General features: G+C 35.8%; 1 long non-coding RNA gene across 1 annotated transcript; it reads right to left on the bottom strand.

Annotated features, from left to right (window-relative positions):
- Nucleotides 1–7716: 7716 nt before the first annotated feature.
- On the bottom strand, nt 7717–9059 carry LOC121402898. Its single transcript, XR_005966850.1, has 2 exons — nt 7935–9059; nt 7717–7805 (listed from the first exon to the last, which is right to left on the bottom strand). It is a non-coding gene; the product is annotated as an uncharacterized LOC121402898 (long non-coding RNA).
- Between the last annotated feature and the right edge of the window lie 8261 nt (nt 9060–17320).

The raw sequence follows: 17320 nt of genomic DNA, 5'->3' as shown, positions 1-17320 counted from the left end.
CTATATATTCTAGATCTGTGCTGGGAGAAGACATTGTGTCTAGGAGCCAGTGTCTGTAATATTCTAGATCTGTCATGCGAGAGGGCATTGTGTCTGGGTGCCAGTGTCTGTAAAATTCTAGATCTGTGCTGGTAGAGGGCATTTTGTCTGGGTGCCAGTGTCTAATATTCCAGATCTGTGCTGGGAGAGGGTATAGTGTCTGAATGCCACTGTCTGTAATATTCTAGATCTGTGCTAGGAGAGGGCATTGTGTCTGAATGCCACTGTCTGTAACATTCTAGATCTGTCATGGGAGAGGGCTTTGTGTCTGGATGCCAGTGTCTATAATATTCTGGGATCTAAGAATGAAGGATGAACTGTCTAAGGATGAACTTTCACTTTCACCAATTGATAAATACTCTTTTAAAAATCCGATAGAAATGAATGAAGAGTGGCGAACTTTAACTTCACTTTTTGATAAATATACTCCTAGGTTTGAGCAAATCCTGCCATATTCACCCCCAACTGAGCACACTTTCTGGTGTGGCATTAATTCACTTTTAATGTGCCCATAATTAGCCCCTTGTGGAGTTTTGAGACATTTTTAGATCTTTACCAACCCATACTTCATTGTGGTTCAGTATTCATCTCTGCTTCTTACGCTCTTCCCAATCCGTAGCTCATAGCTCTCCATATATTCCAGGTTTTGACTCCATATCCCAAGAAATGGTATCTTTGAATGGACCAAATGCATGGAAACATTTTTATAATCTTATTATAAAATAAAATAATATTGCAATATTACATCTTCAGCGTTCTAGCCATCTTGTCGCAAACCTCATGTACTAGAAGTTTAGGGGGATATTCCAGAGCCCCTCAATTCATGCTGGTGGCACATAATGTTTATTTTTTTCTTCTAGTCTCAGTTAATGTACAAAAGTGGGACAATGTAAAATGTAAGATAGACTTTTTGAGTTTTTCTTTTGGTCAAAGCCGTCAAATTCGACTAGGGAGTTATTCAAATTCGATGCGAGTTTTTCAGAAAATTCTAATTCATATTCATTTTAGAATATAAATTTGAATATTTGCTACCCAAAACCTGCCGAATTGCTGTTTAAGTCAGTGGGAGAGGTCCAGGGATAAATTGTTAGTTGTTTGAAGCCTTCCTGACATTCGAGTTTTTTCCGGAGATAATAACTCAAATCGAGTTTTTTAAATTGGAATCAAATTCGATTCGATTCGATTTTTCCAGTCGATTCTTTTCAACCTGGTTTTCAAAATTCATTTTTAATAAAAATAAATTTGTCTAATTTCGAGTTTATGGGAGTTACTGAGAATATTATATGTTTGTGCTGTTATGTCATGGACTACAGGCCTGGACTTGCAATTTGAATATATGGAAAATCTTTGGTCTAGAGCTTTATTTTGGGCCTGCGTAAGCGTTTTTGGCCCTTTGTGTTCATAAAAATGCCACTGTGTATTTTAAATCTCATTCTTGGCTGTATTACTGCGTTGCTCTTACTGTATAGCCTTTTGTATTGCTTTACTATTACACCTAGGGGTTATTTATTAAAATCCGTATCTTAAAATCTCGAAAAAAATTGAGTTTTTTTCCACTAGAAAACTCGAATTTTTAGAGGAGATTTGTTATACCATGATGCTACAATGCTACATGATAAGTGATGGCTGAATTTATTCGCCAGGTGGAAATTCGTGGCCCTTTTCGCCGCTGTCGTCATCGACATTTCCTACTCCGGTGGCAATTTAGACAGTAAATAGACCCCCCCTTGACTTTAATGGGCGCGAGCGTCAAAATCGCAGTTTCGCTAATTTTTCGTAAGTTTTGCGAATTTCGCTTGAAATTTTCTTAATTCACGGCGAAACAGGATGAATTCGCCCTTCGTTATACATGATGCATAAACAAACCCAAATCCAAAATTCCGCCTGTCGAGTTCTTGTATAAGTCAATGGGAGAGGCACTTATCTCAATTTGAAGTTTCTGTGGTCTGCGCTGGGTTTAGCACGAAAAGCCGTCTTTTTCTGGGTTTTGAGGCAGAAACTCGAAAAATTCAAGCAATTCGGGAAAAAAAGCCAGAAAAATTTTAGCAATTCATGAAAAATTTGAGAGATTTTGGTTTTTATCGAGTTTTCCCACAATCCCATTAAATCAAGTTTTTTTTATTGATAAATAAGCTAAAAACCAGGCATGGGAGTTTGGTTGTGGTATTTTTTCTTTAAATATTAAATTAATTTGGATTTTAGTAGATAACCTTTTAATGTTGTACTCTTATTGATAAAGATATAATACTATCCCTACTACTACACTGACAATACTACTGAACTAATATAAGAACAAATATATTACTATAATTAATGGTAAGACTATATTTTTCTATTCATCTTCTACTAGAAGACTGGGGGCCAGGAGGGAGGTCGGGGGGCAGCGCCAATAACAGGTCTGGGCCAGGGGCCCACCGGGTTTTTTACCGATGTCCCGCCGACCCAGTCCGACCCTGAGTTTATCATCATCATTTCATCATCATTTATTTATATAGCGCTGTCAAGATACGCAGTTAGTTTATTTTTACTGAAAGTTTTTCGGAGAGAATATATTAGTGTTCTGCTACTACTATATGAGCTGTGAATAGAAAGAATGTATTACTGTGCTACTACATGAAATTGATTACTGTACAGCTGTATTACTGTAAACACTATATTTCTATGCTGCTACTACATGGTCTATATTACTATCTTATAATTGGAGAGAACACTATTGAGCTATTACTTTATGGACCACTAAACTATTAAAGTTGAACTAAAGCTTAACTAAAGAAGTAGCTAGAAATGTTGTACATTATGGGGCCCATTCACCAAGCTCGAGTGAAGGATTCGAAGTAAAAAAACGTCGAATTTCTAAGTTTTTTTTGGCTCCTTCGACTTCGAATCGAAGGAATCGAACTAAAAATCGTTCGACTATTCGGCCATTCGATAGTCGAAGTACTGTCTCTTTAAGAAAAAACTTCGACCCCCTAGTTCGCCACCTAAAAGATACCGAACCCAATGTTAGCCTATGGGGAAGGTCCCCATAGGCTTGGCTAAATTTTTTTGGTCAAAGGATAATCCTTCGATCGTTGGATTAAAATCTTCGAATCGTTCGATTCAAAGGATTTAATCGTTCGATCGAACGATTATTCCTTTGATCGTTCGATCTAACTTTTTGCGCAAAATTTTGATTCCCAGTCGAATATCGAGGGTTAATTAACCGTCGATATTCGACCCTTGATGAATTTGCCCCCAAGTCTTTGGCTTCTGTACCAGCCAAAGGCAACCACAGCCCTTTAGTAGGGAAGATCTGTGTCTCCAAAGATGCCCCAGTAGCTCCCCATCTTCTTTTCTGTTGATTCACTGATTCACATGCTCTGTGCTGCTGTCACTTACTGAGTTTAGGGACCCACTCACAATATACAGTACACATAGAATAGAAATGTCACAATATAAGGCTGATTAGTAATTAATACACATAATTACTACATGGCAGCTCAGAAACCAGTGCAATTAGCATCAGAATTGAATAATCAGCAAACCTGTAGCATCAGCTTATATTACAGACCAACCTCATTTTCTGCTGGATAGCAGAAGCTTAGCTTCTCAACAGGCCCAAATTAACACCGACATTCATGAATTATGCGCAAGTTAAAAATCCTTAAAATCGTGTTCCTTTTCGTCAGAAAACAAAAAAAGTAAAAATTATATTTTTGCATATTTGAGATTTGCATATGCAAATTGGGGTTCAGATTCGGCCGATCTTTTGGGAAGGATTCCGGGGGTTCGGCCAAATCCAAAATAGCGGATACGGGGCATCCCTAGTTTTTACATTTCCCAGGGGGTGATTTTGAAACGGCATAAATTACTGGAAAACAGAAAATCCAGAGGGCACAGTTTCCTTATATGGGAAACCGTAAAACCAGAGGACGTACAATTGGGGTCTGTTGTAGAACATTTTTTTGAGTTTAGTAAAATGGGAACGATATTTGCCGAGGATCTGTAGCTTTGCTCATACACAGTTTCACATGTGTGAATCTAGTAATCATGCAATGAAACAATCAGAACATCTAGAGACTTTCTCCTCTTGATAATATGTTACCTTTGCCCAATGTATGCAATATTTCAGTCCAGAGTCCATTACACCTGTAGCCCTCAGGTGATATGAGCTAATGATTAATAGCAATATTTTTATGGAATAATATTTTTACAAATACACAACAGAAAAGTCATTGTTTTAGTCCAATAAAACGTGAGAGGTGTATTAAACATATTTATATATATTATAAATAACAAACAAAATAAAATAGAAAAAAGTAAATGTCTTAAATACTCCTAGAAAGCTATTTTCAGGACATTATCTGATTGGTGCACTCCCCTGTCCCTTAATGTGCACCTCTTCACTTGTATCGTCTCATTTTGTACCAAAAAACTCACCGGCTTTGTGGTAGCATGATAATGTCCTTATGTTTGTGGTCAGGCCTGTGATTCAGTTGAGAGATAGATCTGAAATTAAGTTCTTGCAAGTGAGATGCAGTTCTTTGGGGGGTTTATTTTGGGAGGTGAAAGGTTCCGTGCTTAAAACTTTGCAACACTGCCCCAGAACTCTTGGCTTGGTCCTTTTAGAATATTGTACCATTCATAATGAAGTTTATATTGTAAACACACAGATCAATGGTCCCGTTGGTGGAAAGGAGCATATATTATGCAGTACATATGATTATTATTTAAATATTTATCCTCTTACAAACTCTGGCAAAAAACTTTCATCGCAGTATTGCTCCGCGGATCTGTTGCTCGGCCACACCATATGTCAACATATTACAGGGTTTAAAGCATTATGGGAGCTACAGTCTAGCATCAGGGATAGCTTCTTAAAGCAACACTACTCAATACCAGTAGTCTACCCAGCACCATACCATCTTGAAACTTGACCGACCCAGGGCACCTTACATTTTTATCTGAACTAGCCTGTCCCACCCCTCTCTGATGTCACTGGAAGAGTGGGGCAGACAGATCAAGGTATATAAAAAAAAAAAGCGGAGGCTGCCGGGAGGAAGGGACGGTTGTTTGGGGTTGATGTTTCGTGTGGAGGACACAGAGAAGAATGTTCAACCTGCTGGGAAAGCACTGCACCAGCCCAAACCCACCAGACAGTGGGTAAACTACAATAGCCCACTCAATATAATAAGACCCTCCAATGAAAATTCTTCTGATTTTGCGTACACTCATTTACAGGTTCCTTGTCATAAACTCATTGCTGGGGGCCATTACACATATTTCTTCTAGCGCTAAACAGCATCCCGAATGGTGTTTGGCCACAAAGTTAGGAAACAAGACACAATACCATTTGGGTTAATTCACTTTGTACAATCCTTTTGCTTATGTAATTAAGTTTGGAATGCCTCCTTGGGAAATGTGTCTCATGTTTCATTGCAGAACTTTAACCAAGTTGGTTGGTCATTATTTTCACTGTGTTGATTTATGGTCTATAGATTATGTTAAGCCGGTAAACTTTGAACTTTTTGGGTTTACGCTCCCCTTTGTGGTCAAACTCTTCTATAGTTCAAGGGATATACAAGACATTTATACAAGCATCCGTCCTCAAATTGCACCCTAGTTTGCCTTCGTATTGCCTCAACTGTCCACTTTGCTTGAGAAGTGAACCTTAAAACTGTCAAACTTTCAATCTGCAGACCATATAATAGTAGAATCACTGTTACCTTAATGAAATTAAATAAATTCAATTGAAATTCTACATTTTATTTTGCTCGCTACAGAACCGATGTAGTCTGGGTCTATGTTTTTTTTTTTTTTTTAGAATTTATATTACTTCTCCAACCACAAAAAATTCTGTCTAAAAAATCTAACAAAATTCTTGTCAGCCATGTTCAGTACAGCTGTGCAATAATTACTGCATTGAGTTGTTATTCTTTATAACTAGGTTATTACTAGGAATTAGTAGATAAGCTCGTTAGGGTAAAGAAAGGGGATGTTTTCTTGTCTACGTGCAATCGCTTCCAACGAGGGCATAAATCCAAAAAAAGGTACCGTATATACTCGAGTATAAGCCGAGTTTTTCAGCCCCCAAAATATGCTGAAAAACTCTACCTCGGCTTATACTCGGGTCAAGCGCAAAAACGGTCACCGGCGTCTAAGAATAGTCACCGGCGTCCAAGAATAGTCGCCAGCGTCCAAGAATAGTTGCCAGCGTCCAAGAATAGTATCCAGGAATAGTCGCCGGCATCCAAGAATGGTCATCGGCGTCCAAAAACGAGACGCCGGCACCTCCAATGGGAGCAGAAACCCTCAATTTTTTGATTGAAACTTACCAGAAGCTGCTGCATTTCTCACCCTAGGCTTATACTCGAGTCAATAATTTTTCCCAGTTTTTGGAGGTAAAATTAGGTACCTCGGCTTATACTCGGGACGGCTTATACTCGAGTATATACGGTAATTACTCAATTCAAACGTTTACCTTTGGTGATTCACTTGGATCATAATGGAAAGTTTTGGATATTCTGTTGCCTGCACTGGAGACACAGGTGACGAAGCATCCCATTTGTTTTTACCCTAAAGACTTATATGGAAGCAAATGTCATAAGTGTATTTGATTAAATGGAAAAAAGGCAAATTATATGCTTAGCAAAGGCAACAGTGGAAATGTTTATGTCTAAGTCTAGATAGCATTTATTCATTAGGACTGTATTAGGATCAAAGTATTCAGATGGCACATACATTGATTCTGAGATTCATACAGTCCTAATGATCTATAGCAGGAACCTTCTCTAGTTTGGAAGGCATGTAAGCCATATTTGGCAGCAGGAGAGCCTATTCCATTGACACATCACTGACCTGCAAAATATCTTGTGTATCCAAGCAGCAATAATTGTAATTCTTTTATTTTTCAGGCTTGACCCGCTAACTCAATGAAATGATCCCACAGAATAGAGTTCAATTATGGATATGTGGGTGCATGTTTATCTGTGCTTAAGCAGGAGACAGATATCATTTATAAAGATTAAAAATGAGGTACGTATTTTAAAAACATTCAAAAAGTCCGTGCAAAACTATAGCATTGATTATTTACTCTTTATGGAGTTGGTATAACAGACTGTGAAAGGTTAAATACAAACAGACATTGTACGTAACTTAGAATGCATTGCAGAAACGGCTAATTACATGCTTAACATAGCCATTAGTGGAAACTGTTAAATTCGTCTGCGTTTAGAAGGAACCATACTCATTATCATAACATTGTCAAGGCATGGCCAAAAGCAAAAAACAGATATTTAACATTTAAAAGAAGCTTCCAAGCTGGCATTGTCCTATGATAACCAATATACAGGTATGGGATCTGTTATCCAGAAACCCATTATCCAGAAAGCTCCATCCCCCATAGACTCCATTTTTAATCCAAATAATCCAAATTTTAAAAAATGATTTCCTTTGTCTCTGTAAGAATAAAACAATAGCTTCTGCTTGATCCCAACTAAGATATAATTAATCCTTAATGGAAGCAAAACCAGTTTATTGGGTTTATGTAATGTTTACATGATTTTCTAGTAGATTAAAGGTATGAAGATCTGAATCTGGAAAACCCCAGGTCCCCTGCATTCTGGATAACATGTCCTATGCCTGTATATAAAAACCTAAAATAAAATAATAGCTCAGAACACGCTTAGAATGAGTCATTTTTTTCTAAAGATCTTTTTTTTTATTATAGTATTTTTTTTGAACCCAACACCTTCTGGGAAGACACATCCAAGAGATCCCCTTTGTGTCTAGAGACAAGAATAAAAAAAAGATATTTTCCATGTTCATAAACTGAACTGCATTGTTCGCATAGAAGGGTAGGAACAATTTTTTAAGGCTAGTCATAAAATATAATAGACATTAAGGCTGAATGTTACCTGATAGGCTAGACTTCACAGCTTCTATTCACAAAATAGAAAAGAAAAATGTGCCTGTAGAAGAGTGACGCATAACAACAGATTTCCCCAGAATTTCCAAAGCATGCAGCGTTTCAGAATGACTTGTTATGTTTCCAGCTTGGCCTTTTTTCTTTTAGACTTCCAACGGTCAATCGAAAAGAAAAACAAAAAACACAATGGAATAAAGAACCTGCAACAATGTAAAGGAATTCTCACAATTCTGGGGAAAAAAAGGAGATAGCCGTAACAAAAGAGCAGAGCTTTTGGCTGAACAGCCATCACAAGAAAGAGAGGAGGAGATATCACAGCAATAAAATCCCAACATTCCTAGCGCTTCCAGCTTCCCAGCATGCAAGTAAATCACCACTGAATTAACCCTTTCTTTATTTTTAGTCTAGGCTTACCCAATGAAAACACAAACAAATGTATATTTTCCTATGTTAAACCCTTGGCCTACACAGGATTCATTCAAATTGTTTCTAAAAATGACGTTGGAAATGTCTGTTTACTATATATACACTGTCAGCCTTGGAAAAATTCCAAAATCAAAGTATAAAAAGCAATTTTTTTTATTGCTGCTAAAATTCAACTGCTTATAGCAGCATGAGCATTTTTGCATAATATATTTACTGTGCATGATATATATATATATATATATAGATAAATACATGAAGACAGAAACAGAGTATTCAACTAAACTGGCAGGGGTACTAGTTGCACCAAAACAAATGGCAACAGCAAGTGCAAAAACAAAGGAATCCTTTACATTTGGTAAAAAATGAAGTCATCTGTTTTTTTGTACATGGAATTAACATTTTTAGGGGCTAGCATTTAGCATTTTGGGCAATGATAAAAAGGGTATTTCAAGTGTTTAACATTATCCCACTGCCAATGACAAGCCAGCTGATTGAAAAAAATATATATTTATATTTATTTGAGACCGTTGGAATTTGCTTTAGGGCACCATCATGATTATCATACGATTCTATTACATTTTAAAATGCGGCCTACTCCGTTTTATGCTCAACAGATTTAATTTTTTCTTGCAGATGTCTTTAAAATGCCTTTATTCTAAATACACAGGAACACACAACACATTTTTTTCTCTCATATATATATATATATATCAGATATACTTTGCCATCTACAGAATCAGGGGCGTAACTATAGAGGAAGCAGACCCTGCGACTGCAGAGGGGCCCAGGAGGTATAGGGGCCCCATGAGGTCCTAATTCATATAAAATTTTAATAAATTTTGGTCAACCTGGGGGCCTTGAAAATAATCTGCTGTGGGGCCTGGTAATATCTAGTTACGCAACTCTACAGAATAACATATACAATATATATATATATATATGTGTGTGTGTATCGCTATAATTTTCCAGCCTGCATCAATTTAAACAAAAATGTAATTTGAAGTTTAGGCAATGGATCTGCTTAAAAGAAATCTTATGTGAAATCAGAGTACAAATAAATATTATTCTGCGCATTAAAAAAAAATGATAACCTCAGATAATGCCATAAAAATTATTATGCTACTCCACGAGCTGTTTACAGTAATCAGCCTCATCGTAAATAGGTGCAAGCTATATAATAGTGTATTTTCTTATCAGATTTTAACATTTGTCATCTTAAAACAGAACCTCCTAGTTATTGTCAACCTAAGGGCCACTTTTGGCATCTCCTCTCCTTAAATCCCAGCCTCATAAACAGACCGGAAGAGAACCTCATCTCAAATACCATGCATTATCACTTTAAAACATCCCGTTTACATATCTAAGACAGATGTGTAGTCGGTAAAACATATGGTAAACTAAAAATATTGCTAGGAGTTATTTAGGCCTACTCTAGCCATAGAAAAACACCGCCAATCTTACTGCTAAAAACCGCAATCAGGAAATAAACCGTAAGTGTACGTGCGGAAATCATACGACGTCTCTTGTTTGTTTAAATACTGAAACAAGTTGTTCCCAACAAAACATAACGTCATTTATTCATTTAAAAAAATATATACTTGCGCCCGGCATTGGTACTGACCGATAATAACACCGTGATTATTTTTGGGAAATAGTTTGGCAAGAGGCTCACTATTAAGAGACGTGAAACTTCTATATTCTCAGCGGATTCATTTAAGGCCTCAAAAAATGCAGCTGCTTACGTAAGGCCTGACCCTCGTCTACCATTGACCTTATTTCATTTTATTTATTTATGTACAGAAAATATTTTTTTTTTGTCATTTCTGAGCCTTAATTGTCAAATCTCCATTTACACGAAAAATAAAATAAATACCGTCCAACAACACAGATTTTAAAACGATGACTCCTTGCAAACAGCAGCCCAGCGCACGGTATTAAGGCCACACAATATATTGATAAGGAACAAAAAATATTGCAGCAATATTTGTAATTTTACCCAAATCCAGAACCACCAGAAATGTATCCACATGAAAACATCACAATAAATATATCAGACGTGAGCAAGCAATGACTATATAGAAAATTAACCCCATGAAAGCCAAAGAGGGTTTCAAGGGTTAAACTACTATAAACTCGTGTTTTGTCTATTTCCTATACAATGAAATTAGGCCACAACAAAATCCACAATTTACATAAAATTATATATATTTTTTTTTGCACTGTGGGATTTTTTTCTAAGTTGCCAAAGTCTCCTAATAGCCTAAAAATATCACTATAACTCACCAGACGTCAAGAGTAATTATTAAAAGTTCTACAAAGTATTAAAGTTTTAAAAGTCCCTCCAAAACAAACATATATATGTGGATATTTCTGATATAACCGTAACACATTGTAACTTTTCTTCTGCTACATACATGGCATTTTGTTGTGCAAGCACACGCATGAATCTCTCATGCCAAAAAAAGTCCAATTCTCAAACAGTAAAAAATCTAACGTAATCCTACGTAAGGAAAATTCAAGCATATTGCCTTAATTACAGCACATATCACAAACAACTCTGAAAGCAATGAAACAAACTTTAAAAAAGCATTTCTACAATTTAATATCATACAGTATATATTCAGATGGGGTGAAAGAGGCTAAAAGATAAAGGTGATTGGGGTACGCCTAAGATTTGCTGATAAGAATTACACATGAATTTTGGCGTAAAAAATAAAATGCTGCTCACCCCTATAATAAAAGTGTAATTTTTTTTTTAAGCCTGTCTTATAGGCCAGCACCCCCTTTATACTAGTATATAACTTTTTACAGACTGCCATTCGGAATGCTGCTTTCTTGCTCTAGAGTATTTATTAATATTTCTGGGTATACCAATATCTTTTTAATTTTTTAGGAAACAAAGATCAGAATTTAGAATTTTTTTAATAAAGTGTTAGTGGGGATTTTGTCATTGCTGAGCATTCCCTGCCTCCCTGTCTAAACAATAAAAAAAATACATTATTTTCTACTTAAACCTGCATGAAGACTATCATATTACTTTATTATTATGATTTATACAAGTTTAGATTTGAATAACAGTAATGCATATTTGGGGGATTTTTTTAAAGCAGCTTCCCACATCCCTTTTTGCCCCACGTAAAAAATTATTTCAACTAAGAAAATTGTTACCTTGCCTTCTTATATACAGTATATACACTGCCTTTGACCTCTGTGCCATTATTTACTCTTTATATATATTTAACTGATTTTTACAGCATAACTTCAATAGGAAGTCAAGCAGTTCCCTCATCTTTCTATACTAGACTCTAAACAGTCTCCTACAACGTAAAATCAATTCCTTATTGTGTAAATACCAAACAAAATGTATTATAAAGGTGATCATTTCTGTTAAATAGGCTGTATATTAATGATAAGATGTGGTTTTACTTCTGGACACTTCCCTCATTGCTGGGAAGCAGTAATATTATTCTACCAGGGGTTTTAAGGGGTTAAATAAATATTACATTTCCACCTCTAGTATCGTAAGTATTAACCTTAACCCTTAGGGCTTGCCCTTGAAAATTTTAACATCATCAACTATTTCGGTTTATATTCCTCCATTCATGAAATGCTCAGACCATGGTTTTCATAAACGTACATTTTTCTGTATATTTATTTTATCTTGTTTGGTCAATTTTCTTATTCAGACTACTTTGGGGGTTAATACATATATAAAGACTTAATTAACGCCTTCATTCCCCCTCTGCTATGAAGCAAAGGAGAAAAGATCAGTGGGCTCCTATTGATAAGAGTTAAAAAAAATAATCCCTCAAGGCTGAAAGGTTAAAGATATTGCAAAGCGTATCAATTTCATTATTGGGGCCTGAGTTTTTACAAGCAATATAAATATATATGTGTATATGTATTATAGGATCTGTACGGGCATAGGAATATGGGCACAACTGCAGGAGCCTATTCTGCGCTGTCATACAGATAGTTAAATGTTATTGCCGTGCCATTAAAACAAATACACAATAAAACATTTTATACTGTAAATAGTTTCTACCAGCTTAATTTTTATGGGGCCGATTTGTTTAACCTACACATTTAAAATATAGGTACATTATATCAGGTTGGTGGCAGGCTTCAGCTGGCAAAAAATGATGTTTATAATCAGAAATTATAAACATATTCTAAAATGTATTTAATATATAAAACTTTATCCTCCCCTAAATATCGACTAAGTAATATCTACAAAAATACCCCACCAGAATGCAGTTGCAATAATACAACATTCATTGCCAATTCTGGTGCTATTTTTTTTTTCTTTTTAAAACCTGTTGTATCCCCCCCCCACACAGATATTAACCCTTACATTAACTATTTATTGCCTGGAATTTAAGTCTCACTTTATCACACACTTTTTTTTTGTGTATGTGTTTGTGTACGACAATATTATTGGGGTCTAAAGGAAAATATAGGGATTTACACAAGCACAATATCCACTAAGGCTAGGAATGGGTTAAAAATCACCAATTTTTTATGGGTTAAAAGGACATAGGGAAGTTCAGTAGAACAGGATCAAAGTTTCCTGCCCCCCCCCATCATTTGCATTACCTTGGCCCTTACTTTTTGCATTTTTTTAATAGCGTTTTCACCCTGTAACTGTTATTTATTTATACTAAATTATAAACCTTTTAATTTTAAGATAGAAAAAAGGCAAAGTAAGCGATTGAACTAAACTTTTATAATGGCCAAGTATTATTTAATTGTGGCAATTCCGAATCATTGTGGCAAAATCTTAAGATTGATAGAACCATCGGTTTTACCAAATAAATAAAATCTGCAAACTATATTGTGTTAAATGTATGGGGAAAGCAAATTGTGATCAAATAAATTCATAATGACTCTTTCATATATATTGAAACGAGAATATTATATTATAATCTATTATAATATTACAATTATATTTATATATTAACTGCACGTTGTTGTAACTTTACCAGTTTTAAGAAAACCTGTTTTGTTTTTTTTTTGGCTGGTATATTTTTTAAGAAACTGAATTTTATGAGGGACGTAATTTTTTTTTAAAAAAAAAATCGTATCATAAAAATGTAGAATGCTGTAACGAAATGTGATTATCTATATTGTAAAGCTTAAGTTATACATGTTTAGGGCGTAATTTTACGCGGCACTGTGCTTAATGCACGGCCTATAAAACGGCCTATAATTCCGGACAACGCATCCCATACTTATAATACGTTACCTGGAAACCCGGTATCCAGAAAGCTCTGAATTATGGAAAGGCTGCCTCCCATACACTAATTTTATCCAAATAATCCAAATTTTTAAAAAGTATTTTCTTTTTATCTGTAATAATAAAACAGTAATTTGTACTTGATCCCAACTAAGATATAATTTATCCTGGAGGCAAAACCAGCCTATTGGGTTTATTTAATGTTTATATGATTTTCTATTAGCTTTAAGGTATGAAGATCCAAATTACGGAAAGATCCATTATCCAGAAAAACCCGGGTCCCGAGCATTCTGGATAACAGGTCCCATACCTGTAAATAAGATCTCAAATAGTATGCCCCACTCTTTGTAACTGACATATAAAGGAATGCCATCAATTTCTGTTTCAGACAGGTGTTAAAGAAAACAGATGCCTTTAATAACTCCGTAATTAGCTCCATTCATGATCGCCATGCACGTCATTCGCAAGATTACATAAATGCTCCATTTATTTGACACCGTTTTTTTTAAGGCTTCAACTATTTTACTCAGCTTTATAAATATTCCCCTAAGTAAGGTGACAGAGCAAACCTGCTACAGTTATAGCCCTAGATATGTCCTTTTAATAAATTAACATATTATTATTATTATTATTAATACACAATTGACTACAGGCATGGGACCTGTTATCCAGAATGCTTGTGACCTCGGGTTTTCGAGATAACGGATCTTTCCGTAATTTGGATCTTCATACCTAGAAAATCATGAAAAAACATAAAATAAACCCAAGGCCTCCAATAAGGATTAATTATATCTTAGTTGGGATCAAGTACAAGCGACTGTTTTATTATTACAGAGAAAAAGGAAAATCACTTTAAAAAAAAATGTGGATTCTTTGGATAAAATGGAGTCTATGGGAGACGGGTATTCTGTAATTTGGATCTTTCTGGGTAACGGGTTTCCGGATAACGAATCACATACCTGTACTCTATTACAATTTATTATATTTTTACTTATGGGTCTATGCACTGTTAGATCCAAACTACTCTCTTTGTGTAATACTTACCTGAAGTGTATGGAAAAAAAAAAAAAAAAAAAATATATATATATATATATATATATATATATATATATAAATCTCATATATCCTAATATATTTAATGCTATATGTAAATCTCATATATCCTAATATATTTAATGCTATATGAATATTTCATCAAGAGAGCTCTACCTACCTGTCCATTCATAGCTGTCAGATATTATCCAGCTGATCTCTGTGTATTCTGCAGGTGGACACTGTCTGAATGACTCCGAGCATTCTGGCAGGGGATGCTGGGAATTATAGTTTTACAGCAGTCTATTGACAAACCCATGCCCTAAAGTATGTCGTGAGTCATGTATGAATTGATGTGAGCCAGGGTTTGCAATATATCTCCCATCTCTAAACTGAATTCTGTAGCAACAATCTTGCGCCAAAAAATGAGGCCCATATCGCTACATCTGTACTCTGCTGACCCCACAGGGTGCAAGACCCCCTATACACCCTAGCTCTAAAATATGGGCTAAAGCTGGCCATACACTATTAGATCCGCTAGTTTGGCAACATTGCCAAATGAGCGGATCTTTCCCCAACGCAGGGCTTTATTCCGAACATTCGGCCGAATTATCAGATTACAACGAGGAGCAACGGTCTCTGACGGGTCGATCTCCTGAAAAATTAAACCCACTTACCCCAGGACGTAGACTTCAACGTATAATGCTCTTTCTTAAATGCTTCTTCTTAAGGTATCCAAATAATATAGGGCTTCTCTGGTCTCCTTGAAAAGAATGAAAAACTTAAAATACCAACATAACCAAGTCTATCGTCAAATATTTCTAGCAAAGCGCTCTCTCTCTCTCTCTCTCTCTCTCTCTCTCTCTCTCTCTCTCTCTCTCTCTCTCTCTCTCTCTCTCTCTCTTTCTCTTAATTAATTAATTAATTTTAGACCAGGGGGGTCACAAAGCAACACACAACACAACTCAGTATCAATAAACGTCTGATTATAGACCTATCAGATGTAAAGTTTTTCAGCTTGGGGTGGAGGATATATATATATATATATATATATATATATATATATATATATATATATATATATATATATATATATATATCAGCAATAACATGGATTCTTGGGGGGGGGAAATGCTTTGATATGTGGATAATTTTATCAGTATACAACAACTTACCATCATTGGGGCAAATTCACTAACCTCTCAAAATTCGCCATTGACGGCTTCGCTCACAGCGCAACACTTTGCCAGGCGTAAATTCGCCAGGACGCTAATTCACTAAAATCCGAAGTTGCGTCCAGGGCGCCGAACGCTGGTGAAGTTGCGCTAGCTTTGGCTAATTTGCATACGGCTGGAAGTTAAAGTTAAATGGCCGTATATGTTGCAGCAAATACATTAATTACACAAGCCCGGAAAACCTTAATAAAATAAAATATAGTTGTTATATTGCCCTACACATGAGCCCACTGTATAGTTTATGCGCCATACGTTAGGAAATGTAGGGGGGAAGCTGGTTACCCCAAATAAATTAACGTTCTTTTGCAGTTAACACCCTGAAAAAAGGAAAAGACGCTAGCGCTTTTTGGGACTTAGAAAATTTTTCCTATCTACTGTATTGCACTTTGCCTGGTCTGAGCTGGCGAAGGCAAGTCTGGCGCAAGAGGTAACGTTCAGTAAAATCCACATCTTAGTGAATTTGCGTAGTTACGTCCATTCGCCAGAGCGCAACTTCACCAGGCTTTGGGGAGCAAAGTACCTCTAGAGTCTATCTCCTTCGCTAGCGAAGTTACGACAGCGACCGTTAGTAAATTGGCGAAGTTCCGAAAGTTACGGAAAGGCTGTCTCCCATAGACTCCATTTTATCCAAATAATACATTTTTAAAAAAGTGATTTCCTTTTTCTGTGTAATAATAAAACAGTCGCTTATACATGATCCCAACTAAGATATAATTAATCCTTATTGGAAGCAAAACCAGCCTATTGAGATTATTTAATGTTTACATGATTTTCTAGTAGAATTAACATCCAAATTACGTAAAGATCCATTATCCAGAAAGCCCCAGGTCCAAAGCATTCTGGATAACAGGTCCCATACCTGTACAACAGCTTCTTGCCTGTCAAATTGCTTTCTCATTTAGAACAGCATTAGAATTATTGTCAGGTATGTATTTTATGTACATGTTTATATTACAGGTATGGAATCCGTTATCCAGAAACCCATTACCCATAAAGCTTCAAATATCGATAAGGTAATTTCCCATAGACTTACATTACAATTTTTAATAATTTTGAATAATAATTACTTTTTTTTCTGTGTAATAATAAAAGAGTACCTTGTAAGTTATCCCAACTAAGATATAATTAATCCTTATTGGAAGCAAAATAAGTCAGTTGGTTTTATTAGTACACTTAAGATATGAAGATCCAAATTACAGAAAGATACGTTATCTGGAAAACCTCAGGTCCCAAGTATTCGGGTTAACAGATCCCATACTTTTACTATGCTCTGAAGTTGAGTACTTTATCTTACTTTTATTTGTCTCTCTGAGATGGAAACTGTTCTAGGCCTGAGCACAGGACAGTCTGCAGAAAGGATTACCGTAACAGGCATGGGACCTGTTATCCAGAATGCTTGTGACCTCGGGTTTTTGAGATAACGGATCTTTCCGGAATTTGGATCTT

This window comes from Xenopus laevis, chromosome 4L (genome assembly GCF_017654675.1).
Source record: "Xenopus laevis strain J_2021 chromosome 4L, Xenopus_laevis_v10.1, whole genome shotgun sequence".
Lineage (NCBI taxonomy): Eukaryota > Metazoa > Chordata > Amphibia > Anura > Pipidae > Xenopus > Xenopus laevis.
Note: the sequence above shows the minus strand (reverse complement) of the source record. Positions and strands in the feature narration are given on the sequence as shown.